Source organism: Helicoverpa armigera, chromosome 19 (assembly GCF_030705265.1).
Source record: "Helicoverpa armigera isolate CAAS_96S chromosome 19, ASM3070526v1, whole genome shotgun sequence".
Lineage (NCBI taxonomy): Eukaryota > Metazoa > Arthropoda > Insecta > Lepidoptera > Noctuidae > Helicoverpa > Helicoverpa armigera.
The window spans coordinates 6,964,913-6,982,157 of NC_087138.1; the positions used below are offsets into that span (position 1 = coordinate 6,964,913).

At 37.7% G+C, this 17,245-nt stretch overlaps 2 non-coding genes across 2 annotated transcripts; one reads left to right on the forward strand and one right to left on the reverse strand.

The window, feature by feature from the left end:
- Positions 1-2,907: 2,907 nt before the first annotated feature.
- Trnar-acg (transfer RNA arginine (anticodon ACG)) lies at positions 2,908-2,980 on the reverse strand. Its single transcript has one exon. It is a non-coding gene; the product is annotated as a tRNA-Arg (tRNA).
- Positions 2,981-8,642: 5,662 nt separating this feature from the next.
- On the forward strand, positions 8,643-8,715 carry Trnar-acg (transfer RNA arginine (anticodon ACG)). The gene has a single exon. It is a non-coding gene; the product is annotated as a tRNA-Arg (tRNA).
- The last annotated feature ends 8,530 nt before the right edge of the window (positions 8,716-17,245 follow it).

Sequence of the window (17,245 nt, forward strand, 5' to 3'; positions counted from 1 at the left end):
TGTCCGCATTTCCCGTATTATCGTCATTAACAATGATGACTCCTCAACATTGTCTCAAGCGGAGCAGGCTGCTATGATTAATGGCTTCTTGGAGACACGTGTACCCTAACACTCGATCTTATGTATAAATATAATTATACCGTCTATATTATTTATAGTTCCTATAGAATGATCAATAGATTTATTATGTTTCATAACAACAGATGTTTTACTTAGAAACCCACTTTGGTTAACTTTGGGTTTAAAGTTTCACAACTTTTTGTATTGGAACTGACTACAAACAAACTGACTCATTTAGTCATTGTTGTTGTGATGTTTAGAAATTTTTCGTTCATTTCCATAAGGAAGAAGTTTGTACTTTCCTTATGGAAATGAACGAAAAATTTTTTTCAAGAAACCGTGCTTGTTTCTAATGTAGTAAAAATTTTATTTATATAACTCATTTTCAACAAACAACGACAAATATTACTTACTAGCTGATCCCGCGAACTTCGTATCGTTCAAACCTTCCCTGGACCTCTACAAACATTTTAAAACCAAAATTAACCAAATCGGTCCAGCCATTCTCGAGTTTTAGTGAGACTAACGAACAGCAATTAATTTTTATACATAAGAGATGTAATGGAATATGTCACACCTATAAGGGTTTAATCACTAAAGAAAATATATTACCTCTTCTTACATAAGAAAGAAAATAGCCAAATGGTAATAGTTCCATTTATAACCCTTAAGAGCACCTGGTGACAATACAATCCTGTAATTTCAGACACTGAAAATAATATGAAAGAAAAATAAACATTTGTCTTATATGTATTTATTTGATTTAATAGAAGCAGGTGTATTGTATGCTTTTTACATTGTATGGATAACTATAACTTTAATGTATGTCTTCAGAAAATGAGAAGGACTTGGTATTCTTGGCTTATCAATTCGAATTCGGTCTGTCATTTTGTGTGTGTGATTTTTCAAATCCTAAACAAAGAAATTAGCCTCTTCTGATACCAAGAAGATGCCTTAACACACACAACAAAACGCGTGTGTATACACAACAAAACATGCTTGCATTTTTTTTGTTGTGCAGCTTTTTTGTTAGTGTGATACTATGTGTTGCTGTTTTTCAAAACCAAAAATTTATGCATCAGAGTCAAAATATAAAATCTTACAGACATTTGCAGGTTTCATCTAATATCCGTTTTGAAAAAGATAAGATAAACACCGATTTTCTACGGCCGATTACATTAAATCGATTTCGGTAAAATGATGAGCAGTAATTCGATGAGAGAAATTGTGTTTCAGATAACACTTTGACATTCAGAGAATTTGACATAAATTTTGTGTACATTGAAGACAAAAATGTAAACGGTGACTTTAGGTATCTTAGGCAGGTTTGTGCTACACCACCAACTTCCAACTTCCAAACTCTAAGGCTAGCCGCTGATTGCAACTTTTCGTCACCGTGACTTTTTGTCTCTTAGTCAAGTGCAATGAAAACTATACTGAGTGCGCTCATTATGGTGACGTGACAATACGGTGACAAATAGTTGCAGCAGCAGGCAATGCCTGGCAAAGGCATGCAATAATTGCAATAAGCGGCTAGCCTAAGTGTTGTGAAGTTTCTTAAAGAAAACCATAAGTGGTTTTGGCCAAATCCGGGAATCGAAATCGGAACTCTGTGCACGTCACAGTGGTTTTCACGACCACTCTGCCAAGGAGATAGCAAATATAGATTAAAAATATGCCTATACAGCAATGTCCCCCTATATTTCCACAAAAATATCCTTCCTCGATTTCCCTATAACATTAACGTCAGCACACGCTTGCAAATCTATGCTTGAGATAAAAACAAAGATCCTAGTTACATTTCTTTGGACTACGCAACTTGATTTATGGTCGTACGCCCAGCCTCTTTCTTATAACGTGTCCCTGTTTTTGTGGCTACCAGTGTAGCGCTTGGTAGGACGTCTTGACAGTAATTTGGAACACCCTTATCAGTTTATTACCTTTGCAAGAGGGTGGAAATAAATTTGATATTTTTTTTGTTTTGATATTGATTAGGACTTACTCTTATTATAGTGTCTTCAAACCAGCTGCTGCTGCGTTGCAATCGGTAAGTTCCTCAGTATATTATGTTTCACGATAGGCTCTAAGGCCAAAGTAACGCTGTTTAAAAACTTTTTGGAAAAAAAATAAAAAGAGTATACCTTAGAAATCGTTGCCGTTTTTGTTAAGTTCTAACTAAAAGATCTTTTTTTTTAAAATAAGGTAACTCTAACTGTACCTAATTAATTTGAAGTCGCCCTTTATGAAATGTTTTTGATGTTATAACAAAATAATAAAAACATATGTATCTTTTCAATCAAATCTCGATTTTGTATGGATATCGAATTATAAATTATTTTTCACTTAGAAAGACAAAAATAATCAGCTGACTAAAATTTGTCAGCCCTTGAATACTAACTAAGAATGTATAAGTACCATATAAATAATCATTTATTACATTATATGGTACATGTAGTACGTCGTAACGGCTTTATTGTCGATTCTAACCCTTGGATTGATGCTAAGTTGGTACATAAAAAGTTATGATAGTAAAATGGGGGTTTATGGTACAAAAATGAATGTTTTATCTTTTATGGCTATGTTTTTTGAGAGATTCCTCTTGATATAGAAAGAGCTATTTTAGAACAAGAGAGAATAAATAAAAAAAATTACATCATTCAATTTTTTTTCAGCATAGGTATACATTTTTGTGAAAAAGTATGCCGAAGTAAAAAAATAATTGTTAATTTGTTTAGTTTTATGTGATGCACAATAAATAATAATTTAGTTTTAATTAGCAAGACACTTTTCATTGCATGTCACTAGAGGAAGAAATTGTACAAAAACTACACAAACAAAAAACTTATGCGACCCTGCCAGGATTCGAACCTGGAATCTTCTGATCCGTAGTCAGACGCGTTATCCGTTGCGCCACAGGGCCCTGTGAGTTGTATCCCAAAACGTTGGATTTATCCCTTGAAAAATTACTTTTTTTTAACAGTTGAACATAATACATACTTATAAGATAACTATTTTGGATAAAACAGGCTTGATAATTTAATAAAAAATCGTATTTTGCGTACTAAAAATTAATGATTTGCCTAAACTGTGCCACTTTTGACAATGTCTTGACCTAGTAATCTTACCTCACAATATCGATGGATAAATGAGATAAAATAAGGAACGTTATTAAAAAAGTTTTATTGGAGCAAGCCCCTTAAGGTACAACGTACAAAATTTCTACGTACTTACATTAAATTTCCTTTAGTCCCAAAATATGGACAAGGTTTTTCATCAAAGTTCGAGAAAGTTCGCTCCAAGTTCCTGTATGTTTACAAGTTGTTGTGTTTTTTTTAGGGAAAGATAATTCTTGTGATGATTTTTAAAGATTTTGTTTGTTATCATTTTTTATTATTTGAAAATTGTCCTTATGCAATCTGTTATTATTATGTTCATTTTATCACCCATGTTCATGACACCGTGTAGTTTTAAGAATTACTATCCCTACCCTAAGCTAAACAAATCGTTGTAATCAAGCATTAGCAGGTCTGCTCACCGCCATTTCATTAATTGAGGCCTAAGTTCGTCCGATTTCTTTAAAACAACTGTATACTCCGAAAAAACATGTAACTTCGTCGTAAACGGTTGCTTTAAAAACCCAACGTTTATTTTGACAGAAAACTTGGGCCATATAAGCTTAGAAAAATCATAAAATACCTACCCCTAAATCCTAAAACAATAATCACCAGAACCACACATGACATTTGTATACCCGGGCGTTATCTACAGGCATTGTTTTAAACCGGGTATAATATCCGGGGCTGACCTGCTAGAGCTGTGATAGCTTACAAATCTAATTCTGGGTATCGCGGGGACACCGCTGCACACGGTGACTGTCGAGCTAGTGTTGGGACGTGTACGACGGGATGGGGTATTATTTTATGGGGAAATTCACGGTTTTGGGTTATTTCATTTCTTGGTGAATTTTTATGCTTAAAATTATTAGGAAGAATAATTGTACTTAGTTATACTTTCTGTTAGCCGTGTAGCGACGGCTTAAGAATACACATGTCGCTACCCCTTCTTCCAGTGGGTGTCGTAGAAGTCGACTAATGGAGTAAAAAATGCACCGAACACCGTGCGAGAGAAGGAAAACTCGAAAAAAAAACCCTCTATCAACCCGTCTGGCCAGCGTGATAGCAGTAGGCTAAATTCCTCTATGTGCAGAACCATAAAGCCACGGCCCCTAGTTCCCGGCAGTCCCGTTATTCCCGGTCACGGTGGCGACCGTGGTTACGGCGGGACAGGGGGTGCGAAGAATCTCCGGGTTACGGGAGGCCACCAAACTAAACTGACTCTGGCGACGTACAACGGCCGCACGCTACGGCTTGACTCGCATCTGGCGCAACTCGAGGTGGAACTTGGGAAGATTAGGTGGCACATATTAGGGTTATGTGAAGTTCGAAGAGGGGAGGACACCATAACCCTCGAATCAGGTCACCTAATGTACTTCCGAGAGGGAGACCAACAATCCCAAGGTGGCGTTGGGTTTCTGGTTAATAAGTCCCTAGCTGATAACGTGGTGGAGGTGTCTAGTGTGTCGAACAGGGTAGCGTACCTTATCATAAAGCTCACCGACAGGTATAGCCTCAAGGTAGTGCAAGTGTACGCACCGACCTCGACACATTCAGACGATGAAGTGGAGGATATGTTTGATGATATATCAAGGGCCCTCCACTTCACTACAAAGACCCATTACACCGTTGTCATGGGGGACTTTAACGCTAAAGTGGGAGTACAGATTTGCGGCGAATCGGCAGTAGGATCCCATGGATTTGGAAGCAGGAATCATAGGGGGCAAATGCTCGTCAACTTCCTAGAACGCGAGGGGCTCTTTTTGATGAACTCCTTTTTCAAAAAGCAGCCCCAAAGGAAGTGGACGTGGCAAAGCCCCGATACTATGACTAAAAATGAGATTGACTTCATCATGACGAACAAGAAGCACATATTCAGAGACGTCTCCGTGATCAATAGGTTTAATACCGGGAGTGATCACCGACTTGTCCGAGGCTCTCTGAATATCAACTTCAAGGCTGAACGTTTCCGTCTGATGAAGGCCAGGCTCCGACCAACACTGCTCCAAACCATGACAGGATCTGAAACGTTCCAGTCAAATTTGGAGAACCGATTTGCCGCCGTGGAAACTACAACAGACGTTAACCAGAACCACGAATATGTGGTTCGGATCCTCAGGGAGGAAGGTTCGAGATTCTGTAACATGTAGCGTAAGGGCAAGAAATCAAAGCTTTCGGAAGAGACATTAGGGCTTATGAAGAAACGACGTGAAAACCCGCCTGTCACTTCGTCAGCTCAGCGGGCTCTAAACCAAGAGATCAACAAGCACGTACGACGCGACCTCCGGTGCTCCAATACTCTGGACATTGAAAGAGCAATTGAGCTGAATCGGGGGTCAAAGGTGTTCGTACAATCTCTTGGAAGAAGCCACTTGACGAAGCTGACCACAACAAGTGGAGAAGTGGAGGAGCTGACCACAACAGCTCAAAAATGGAAAAGCCCCTGGCGAGGATGGCATTACAACAGAGCTTTTAAAAGCAGGAGGCAAGCCCGTACTGGGGGAGCTCCAGAAGCTTTTTAATGCCGTCCTCTTTGAAGGGAGAACTCCAGAGGCGTGGAGTAGGAGTGTTGTCGTCCTGTTCTTCAAAAAGGGAGACAAAACCCAGTTGAAGAACTATCGACCCATTTCCCTCCTAAGCCACGTATATAAGCTGTTCTCAAGAGTGATCACGAACCGACTTGCGCGAAGACTCGACGAATTCCAACCACCGGAGCAGGCTGGGTTTCGGAGCGGATACGGCACCATAGACCACATCCACACAGTGCGGCAGATTATACAGAAGACCGAAGAGTATAATCAGCCCCTGTGTCTAGCATTTGTGGACTATGAGAAGGCCTTTGACTCGGTTGAAATCTGGTCTGTTCTGGAGTCCCTGCAGCGTTGTCAAGTAGATTGGCGATACATCCAAGTGATGAGATGTCTCTACGAAGCCGCTACAATGTCCGTCCAAGTACAGAATCAGCAAACAAGGCCCATACCGTTGCATCGAGGAGTGAGACAAGGGGATGTTATTTCCCGAAACTGTTCACTAATGCAATGGAGGATATGTTCAAGACGCTGAACTGGAAAGGACGCGGCATCAACATCAATGGCGAACACATCTCTCACTTGAGATTTGCTGACGATATCGTCATCATGGCGGAAACGCTGCAGGACCTACAACAGATGCTGAACGACTTGGCTGAATCTTTCTACGCATCGGCCTACGGATGAACTTGGACAAAACCAAGGTCATGTTCAATGAACATGTTCTACCGGAACCGATTGCGATACACGGCGCCGTTCTCGAAGTTGTTCGGAAATATGTATACCTCGGGCAGACATTGCAGTTAGGTAGAAACAACTTTGAGGACGAGGTGAATAGGAGAATTCAGTTGGGTTGGGCTGCATTTGGGAAGCTACGTCGAGTCCTAACATCGTCGATCCCACAGTGCCTAAAGACAAAAGTCTTCAATCAGTGCGTCCTACCTGTCATGACCTACGGAGCCGAAACGTGGACACTGACGGTACGGCTGGTCCACAAGTTTAAAGTCGCTCAGCGGGCTATGGAAAGAGCTATGCTCGGCGTTTCTCTGAGGGATCGCATCAGAAATGAGGTAATCCGTCAGAGAACCAAGGTCATCGACATAGCCTACCGAATCAGCAAGCTGAAGTGGCAGTGGGCTGGCCATATTAGCCGAAGAACCGATAACCGTTGGGGTAAACGAGTTCTAGAGTGGAGACCACGCCTCGGCAAACGTAGTGTAGGACGTCCTCAGGCACGGTGGAGTGATGACTTGCGCAAGACGGCTGGCAGGAGCTGGATGCGAGAAGCCGAAAATAGATCTCAGTGGCGTGCACTTGGAGAGGCCTATGTCCAGCAGTGGACATAGGCCTCTCTCTGATAGGCTGATGATGATGATACTTTCTGTGATTTTTTTTTAAATATTTTATAATGCGCGTGTGCTATCGTGTACTATATTTAGAATCGATTTTTGTGATTTATTGTGTACAGGGTACTTTTGAAAAAAAAACTTAAAAAAATACTCGCAGAACTTAGTATTTTTTGACGTGAAAGATTTCCTAGAACAGTAGCACACTCTAAAGTTTTGGTATTCCTTTTTACTACAAAAAACTACAACGAATTTTATTTTTAGTCGATATCCAAAAAAACGTATCTTATTTTTTCATCCCTTATAATAAAAAAGCCAAATACACCAATAAAAGGAGTATCACAAAATCAAATCAATTGTCATCGCTACTTCGCAACAGAACTAACAAAGCCCTTTGAATTCTGCTGACTCCTTAACAAAAAGAGGATGATCAATAGAACTGATGAAAGAGACGATCTAGTACCTCGCTATTTGATCGAGGAAAATATGCTGCTTTGTAAGTTGATTAGGAAATTCACAAGTTTTAAGCGAGTTAAAATTTGTTTCCATCAGATATCGTGGTCTGATTAGATTTATAAACGTTGTTCTGTAGAAACCACATTCAATGCTATCATAACCAAACCGATATTTGAAGTCAACATACGAAATTTCAAAAAAAAAATATATATTGTACCTATCTAACCACAGTCAAATTCAGCCAAGTTCGGCTACAACATAAACAGCAGCTTTCTTACAACTTATTTCCACTTCTACTGTTCACTAGAAATATTCAAAGTAAACAGTTGTTTTAAGAGAAAACTGACGTTTATGTACACGGTGAGCTTGGGCCTTGCTCTATTAAAAACATCTTTTATTTGTATTCTTGTCATTGAAAATGGGTCTAAATCATACAAATTCGCAGTAAATACAGCATAGACCCGCGTTAACCACAAGGACTGGAACCTTCTCGAGCATCATACCGCTGCGGTCGGTAACCACAGCAGCACGATGCAGTCTTGTCAATTATGTGTCCGCTCGTCACTGTCACATGTCTATAAATAGATGATTGTTAGACTGTGTTGCGGATTGATAGATATGCTAATCAGTGAAATGCTTACTTTAAAGTAGGACTGGGTACTAGTGTGACTTGGTATTTTTCCGGTAATAGCCGAATAAGGTGTAATTTGGTGTTGGTCCGCGGACAAGTGCCACAGGACCGCACGATGACAGTGCATAGTGGAGTGTTACTAACATAGATTTAAGTTTTTATATACTAACAATTCTGTATAATATAATAAGTTTTTAAGGTATTTTGATTTGATAGCAAAAGTAAAGAGATTGTTTGGTTCGGGTACTTGAAGTCAATTCAAAAGAAAAATAAAATTATTAGTAGAATGTAGAATCTGAATTAATAAAAGAGAGAACTGTTATTTATGAATGTTTTTCATTAAGGTAATTGCTTGTTTTCTAGCTAATGAATGCACTGGCAAGATGCTAGCTGCTCTAAAGCAGAGTGGTTATTTGGAAACTAGCCAAAAACAGCTTTCGGAAAACAAAAAAAAGAAAAAAATATGGATACTGTGATTCTAGTGTGGTTTTAGGTTCGATGAGGAACAGGCCCTGTGGCGCAATGGATAACGCGTCTGACTACGGATCAGAAGATTCCAGGTTCGAATCCTGGCAGGGTCGCACGTATAAAACTTTTTTGTATATTGCACTTTGATTTTTTAGGTTAGGCATCGATTTACTTGATGGCAAAATCATAAAGGTGACACAGTAGTTGGTTTAAATCGACAATTAAGCTCTGCTAAGACTGCGATACAAGGAGGTACAAGACAAGATTAGCCATTAGTGGTCTCAAAAATTCTTTAAATAAATATCGATATATTTTAGCAAAATGTCACATCCCTATTATGTCACGTCTCGGGGCTGCAGTCTGAAATGCGCCCCACTGAAGCCTCCACCGGGATTTGGTAGTTTTATTTATTTTGCTATCATATCCCAACGGCAAAGTGTGCCTTTGTTTTGATACAACTTACATATTTGGATTACGGCATGCTCGTTTTACTTTGTATTTAGGAAAATACGATGCATTTTTCTGCGGTAAAATAGGATAGAATTGTTGGTTTCTGCAGAATATGTTGCTAGTTGAACCAGTCTAATAGGATGGTGAAAAGAATATCCGGAGTTGGAATGGAGGAAAAACTTCGATTTATAGGTATTACGAACGTGAATCATGAAATCAAGCTTAACATGAGGTTAACTTAGGTAAAAATCATTTTGTATTTGAATTTCTCGCTCCACTCCAAGTTTCACCCTTAATAGCAATAGTTAATTAATGACCCTACGTTGTATATTGAATACTTATTATCTGAAGAAATTAATGTTAGTTGAATTGAGATTACTCAAACTTTGCAAACACTACACTTAACATTTGATACTCAAAACAAAAAAATCCTAGCACATAAACCTTGAGGCATTTTTTACATGTAAAATCATAAAACTACCTCTCCCGCTGTGGGTTAGCAGCGTCACGGAGTGTCAGACTGTTACTGACTAAAACCCATCATGTTCCTTCTGAAGCCCTTTATGTACCAGGGCCGCATTAACTTTTTCGAACAATCCCGCAGCCCTACAATGGGGCCTAACATACACATTAATTCACCCCACAAGCATCTGGTTCCGTATATAATATGTTTGTAACGAGCGTTTGCTCGTATCTTTAATCCATCACCGTCGGGAACAGTGACGGGGTATACCCACTTAAGTAGAGGACTTTAAGCTAGCGATTTTTGTTAACAAGGGTTGAAACGGGTTGGTAAAATGAAAACAATGATTTGAAAAAATCTTTTATAGAGTGATTAATACCTAACGCGCCGTTTCCTGTGGCAACCACTTCCTGCACCCGGCGAAAAAGAAGCCTATTTACTTTCTCAGGTTTTAGTCCAAAGCTTCTGTGTAAGATACTATTTAAATCGGTTCAGAAGTTTTTTGCGAAGGCCTGGGTAGATTTCACCTAAACTGGATCTTAAAATCTGAGGTAAATTAGTAAGGTGGATTCATAAATAAAAAGTATAAAATAATACATAAACAACGTTTATAATTTGGTATGCTTATTGCTAAGTTAATTACTACGTACTAAGTACATAGATATAGTTAAGAGTAAACATTTCGATTCCGCTCACTTTATGACTCAACAGGAATCTCGGGCTTTTACACTCACAACTGAAATCACACTACACAATATGTCTACAGATCTAGTCTAGTTGTCAATCATCGTGTGTGATGTCAAATAAATAATTGATGTTATTGTTTTTTTTCTTTAATATTAAATCCTGAAAATTACCAACAGTGCCCACCATTTTCCATCTTTTCTAGATCGCTCGGTGGTGTAGGTGGCAAATAATTAATTTGCGAGAAACCGTACCTCAAAGGTCCGTTTTGTGCCAAGAATCCGCTAGTGTGAATGCGCTACTTAATATGAATATGATGAATGATGATGATGATCATCATTATCATATCTTATAGCCTTTTTCAATAAATAGGCGTGTCTAGTAATGTCCAGTATTTCCTGTAATTGGCGTGGTCAAACAAACTCTTCAGCTTTATAACAAAAGTATAGATGATATATTACACTCATAACTCTTAGCATCCATTAATAATATTTTCCTTGTCAAGGGGCGGGGTCAGATCACGTTAATCTTCAATCGCAGTAGGTATATAAAATTGTTTTATTCTATAAATCAGCTTTAGCTCGAAGCTATGTACAGCGATGTGTTCTGAGAAAAACTTATTTGTGCCGTAAACTTGCGGAAGTAGTGTTTAGAAAAAGCCACTTTCCTTATCCGGGCTATTATAATTTTTACTTAGAAATGTAGCAAGTTTTAATTAGCTTACATAATTTTAACCAATTCACGTTCACGGCGGTTTCCATTCGCGTTCACGGTAAAGATACAATAGTTACAGTTACAATGACTTTGAAAGTCAACAACCGCTATGTATCTCATCTATGGCTCATCGGATATAGATGTTACCTATGTTATCATAAAGTTAAATAGTTTCGTTTACTTATCTGCCTTAACGCGCTTATATACTTATGCAAGATTAGAAAAAAAAATGTCATAGTTTGTATGTAGTTTTCTATTACAACAATGGACTTGCCCACGCATCTTTTATTCTGTTGTAAATAATTAACGTTAATGACGTAAATATAAAAAAATACCGATTCATGTTAAATGGCAATGTGAATAATTTTTTGCAGAATTTCGTCATAACATCGAAAATACCAACAATTCCACTTCCAAATGAGTTAACATTACCTTTACAAAATTCCCTAACGATGCAACATAGCTTTGTGAGTCCAAGATTGCATGTACCTTTGATCTGCATGAATGCGATGCACCTTGCAACCACGAGATTGGACTTATCCAGTCACTCGGAAGAAGAGCTGAAGTAATCATGCTTGTGGTGGATTCCTTTTATAGTTCAATGTTATTTGAGTTGGTTTTGCCATACCTTAGGTAGTACCTTAAGATTTGGGGCCACAGAAATCTTAATGTTCGATTTCGGTGTACGGAGTCAGGTAAGTTCTCCACACGTTTTTTCTCTGAAACTTAGATAATATGAAAGAAATGGAGTTATTTGAAAGCTATTTGTACGAGAACATCTGAAAGAGACGAAACCATAAGTTTTGAATGATCTCATTAATAGAGGTCAAGAAAGATCAATAAAGTTTATTTTGGGGTCGTACACTATTCAATAGTTGGAACTCTTTAAATGTTTAGAATTGTGTTTTAGTCATACAACTGCAGTAAAACTTCATACAAAAACAATAAAGTGCTAACATCCATTTCCACAGTGAACGTGTGTAATCAACCATGTTCCCACATTACAACTTACTTCCAAACAGTTGTATTTACAACTGTACACCACTGCATTATTACTCTAACCCTCTTCAGACAACCGTCTGAGTTCACAAACAAGATAACATACTGGTTAACTGAAAACTGCCGTTTACCATCAGCGCAAATTCAACATTCAAAGACTATCACTCGTTTCCTTACAGCGCTTTCATACTAGCTGATTTTAGTCGCGCGTAGCAAAATTGAGTGTATAAATAAAACACATCCTGAGCACCCAAGATCTGTCGTTCGGTATTTAACGTCATCTTTCACACCAGCAGTTTCCAATTATTATTGTCTGCTCGTACATAGCACCAGTACAAACCGAAACACGCTCGGAATAAAACCCCTGGTGTGAAAGTGCTATCAAAGGCTCGATTACCAAATTGGGTTTTAACAAGGAGTGGGTGGTATTTATAAATAACTCTTGTTAATCAAAACAAACAAAATCCCAGTACATAACCCTATACTGAGGCATTTTTTTGTTAAATGTGAAATCATCAAATGACCCCTCCCGCTGTGGGTTAGCAGCATGAGGGAGTGTCAGACTCTTATTGACTAAAACCCACCATGTTCCTAGTCAAGCCCTGTATGTACCAGTACCGTGGTAACTTTTTCAGACAATCTCGCAGCCCTACAATGGGGCCTAACATACACATTAATTCACCCCACAAGCATCTGGTTCCGTATATAATATGTTTGTAACGAGCGTTTGCTCGTATCTTTAATCCATCACCGTCGGGAACAGTGACGGGGTATACCCACTTAAGTAGAGGTCTTTAAGCTAGCGATTTTTGCTAACAAGGGTTAAAACGGGTTGGTAAAATGAAAACAATGATTTGAAAAAAAAACTTTTTTTTAAATCAATACCTAACTCGGTGCTTACTTTCCGTATACCTACTAATAAAAATTGGCATATTAAGCTTCAATCCAAACCCTCTTAGTACCTATTTAAATCGGTTCAATTTTGGCGTGAAAGCCGAACAGATAGATTTCACCTAAATTCGATCCTAAAATCTGAAGGAAAGTAAGATGGATTCATAAATGTACCTAAAGTATAAAATAATACATAATCTACTTTTATAATTCATTATGCTAATTACTAAAGTAACTAATACATACAGGAACAATAAAATCAGATGTTATAGTGAGGAGATAAATTCAATAATCACCTAGCGAGGAGGATAAAATTTCGATTCCGCTCACTTTAGAACCCAACAAAAATCTCGGGCTTTTACATTCACAGCTGAAATCACACTACACGTTATGTCTACAGATCTAGTCTAGTTGTCAATCAACGTGCGTGACTGTAAATGTTAGTAATAATCATTTTTATTTAATGAAATCCTGAAAATCACTCACAGTGCCAATCGCTCGATGGTGTAGGTGGCAAATAATTGATAACCGGCGCGAAAAATCTAGAAAATGAGTCGCTCATATACGGTTCATTGTCTGCGTCAGGATCCCTGTCACAACTCTCCGATCCTCTCGAAATACATATAGAGAGTTGCTACCAGCTACCATTAGTTGCTACCAATTGCTACCCTCGTAGTTTTGAAGATATTTTGTGTTAAAAATCTGCTAGTGTGAAAGCTGTACTTAATATAATATGAATGATGATGATCATCATTATCATTACATTATAGGCTTTTTCAATAAATAGGCGTGTCTAGTAATGTCCAGTATTTCCTGTAATTGGCGTGGTCAAGCAAACTCTTCAGCTTTATAATGTTACTATAGATGATATATTACACTCATAACTCTTAGCATCCATTAATAACATTTTCCTTGTCAAGGGGCGGGGTCAGATCACGTTAATCTTGAATCGCAGTAAGTATATAAAATTGTTTTATTCTATAAACCAGCTTTAGCTCGCAGCTATGAAAGTCGATGTGTTCTGGGAAAAACTTATTTGTACCGTAAACTTGCGGAAAAAGTCTTTATAAATAGTTCCTTTTCTTCATCTGGGCTATTGTAATTATTACCTAGAAATGTGGCAAGTTTTAATTAGCTTACATAATTTTAACCACTTCCCTGTCTACGGCAAAGATACAATAGTTACAGTTACAATGACTTTGAAAGTTAACAACCGCTATGTATCATCTATGGCTCATCGGATATAGAAGTTACCTTTGTTATTGTAAAGCTACATAGTTGTTTGGCTTAACGCGCTTATATACTTATGCAAGATTAGAAAAAAAAATGTCATAGTTTGTATGTAGTTTTCTATTACAACAATGGACTTGCCCACGCATCTTTTATTCTGTTGTAAATAATTAACGTTAATGACGTAAATATAAAAAATACCAATTCATATTAAATGGCAATGTGAATAATTTTTTGCAGAATTTCGTCATAACATCGAAAATACCAACAATTCCACTTCCAAATGAGTTAACATTACCTTTACAAAATTCCCTAACGATGCAACATAGCTTTGTGAGTCCAAGATTGCATGTACCTTTGATCTGCATGAATGCGATGCACCTTGCAAAAAGAAGTAATCATGCTTGTGGTGGATTCCTTTTATAGTTCAATGTTATTTGAGTTGGTTTTGCCATACCTTAGGTAGTACCTTAAGATTTGGGGCCACAGAAATCTTAATGTTCGATTTCGGTGTACGGAGTCAGGTAAGTTCTCCACACGTTTTTTCTCTGACACTTAGATAATATGAAAGAAATGGAGTTATTTGAAAGCTATTTGTACGAGAACATCTGAAAGAGACGAAACCATAAGTTTTGAATGATCTCATTAATAGAGGTCAAGAAAGATCAATAAAGTTTATTTTGGGGTCGTACACTATTCAATAGTTGGAACTCTTTAAATGTTTAGAATTGTGTTTTAGTCATACAACTGCAGTAAAACTTCATACAAAAACAATAAAGTGCTAACATCCATTTCCACAGTGAACGTGTGTAATCAACCATGTTCCCACATTACAACTTACTTCCAAACAGTTGTATTTACAACTGTACACCACTGCATTATTACTCTAACCCTCTTCAGACAAAAGCCCAGCTTCACGAATGAGATAACAGACCGATTAAGTTAAACTGCCGTTTACCATCACTCCATACACAACATTCAAAGCTTAACATTCATTTCCTAACAACGCTTTCATATTAGCGGATTTTTGTCGCGCGTAGCAAAATTGAGAGTATAAATAAAACACATCCTGAGCTTCAAAACTCTGTCGTTCTGTATTTAACGTCATCTTTCACACCGGTAGTTGTCAATTATAGTCTGCTCGTACACAGTGCCAGTATAAATCAAAAAACGCTCGGACAAAGCCCTAGTATGAAAGTGCTGTCTAAGATTCGATTACCAAATTGAATTTTAACAAGGAGTGGGTGGTATTTATAAATATCTCACGTTGGTTGTTTAATAAGGGCGATACCGACCTACGCAATACATAATTGGATCATACGATCCCTTTTCATACGAGGATTTTTTTTCGTTTAACGATTGGCTACCATACCATCCGTTGGTGAACTCGTACTTACTATTACGACAACTTGCAACAATTTGAAGCAATTCTACGCCGCACAAAGCACTTTACAACGGGTACTGTATAACTAAAGTTGGTCATGTTAGTTTGCCGAGTAAACTGGACCGCACCGGTTTGTAAGTCAAGTGGCAAACTGTAGACGACATATGGACAATATATGTACTTATGAGTACTATCGCTATGAAATACTTTTGTTATGAGACGTCTGGAATCGAAAATATAATCTTTTTTAGTTAAAGATGGTCTGTGATTTTGTTTGGCGATTTGCGAGAGACTTTTTGAGTATTATTTTTTTGGAGATAGTACCTACCTAAATATTTTGCCCCAATTTATTTTATAAAGAATGGCCTTCTAGACTATCTTACTAAAACAGGATGCCAGGTCCCAACTGTAATAAAAAGGTTTCAATCATAATTTTTTAAGGTCTAACAGGGCTAATTTCAGCATTAATCATTGTTCTCAGTGATCAATTTGAATAATGACACTTTTCACAAAAAGTTCAATGATAAATGTTTTAATGTCAGCGGTCCAGCTTACAGAAAGGTTATTTAATGCCCTTAGGACATATTTAGTCTTAGTTCTAAAGTAATTCCCAGACGGCAAGGAAAAAATGCGTTTTCACAAAACTTTTTAAGATAACTTATTTACCTAATGGATTCCTAATGCCTACAGTTTAGGGGTCAAATTTAACTTGCAAAGTACTTCATATACATAAATTAGACTTTTACGACTACGTTTGAGCCTATCGCGCATATCTTGATGTAAACTGTTATTTTAGTAGGCAGTAGCATCTCATTATAACAAATATTTTGTTTGTTCGTTATTATTTTTGCTGATGTTAGTTAAGGCGTTTTTACTGAAATAAGCTACCGTGCTTAATTCTTAAGGGATTGTGCATGAATCTAATTTTATTTTTTGGTTTCGTTCACGTCATTTTGAATGCTTAGGTTAAGTAAAATAAAAGTAGGTGTTAATTAAGATCTTGGCTGATTATTCGAAAATACCCTTAACGTTACAGGTACCGGCTATTTTTTGTGTTGGTTTAAGGTAAAGATGTTACTAAAAAGCTACATTTCTAAGCCGCGTGTCTGATGTAGTTATGTGGCTGCAACAGTCGTATGCAGCTCAGGCAGAGTAAGGAAATGTATTGCAGTATTCCCAAGAAATGCGACAAACATAGGCCCGATTTAAGTCGTCACGTCATACACTCCTCACATTTCTTTAACTGCGTGCCTCGAAAATGCACCTTTAATTATAATGAAGACGGTTTGTGTTCTCGAGGTAGTGCAAGATAAAGTTTTGCTATGGAAATATTTTGCTAGTTAGAAGTTGCTTGGTTTGCAGCTGAACAGTGTAATTTATGCTGAAATAACCAACAAGGCCCGTTAGGCGAACGGATACTTAGTTAATGATGCAATTTATGCGCTAAGGGCGCTTGGAAATTGGCGGTAATGAGGCATGCTTACCGCAATAATGAACCTTTGTAGCATGACTATAAGGGTGCTTTTAAATTAGCAGCAAAGTGCCGCGTGGTTGCAGGCTGGTTGCAGCGGTGTAACCGCGCTGTGGCCGATCGGTATTTTGCGGGAAATTTTGAGGTTGGAGATAATAAGTCCTGTCCTGCGATTCTATAAAATTCGATCAACAACTCGCATTTCACTTCGATTCGTAATGTCATTTCATACTTTGGGGGAGGTTGGGGAGGGATGGGCACTTTTTCACATTTATTGCATAAAAAATTCAGATTTTACAGATAATCAACTTTTATTGTCATTTCTTATGTTTGGCTAGATAAAATCAAAGAGCTATC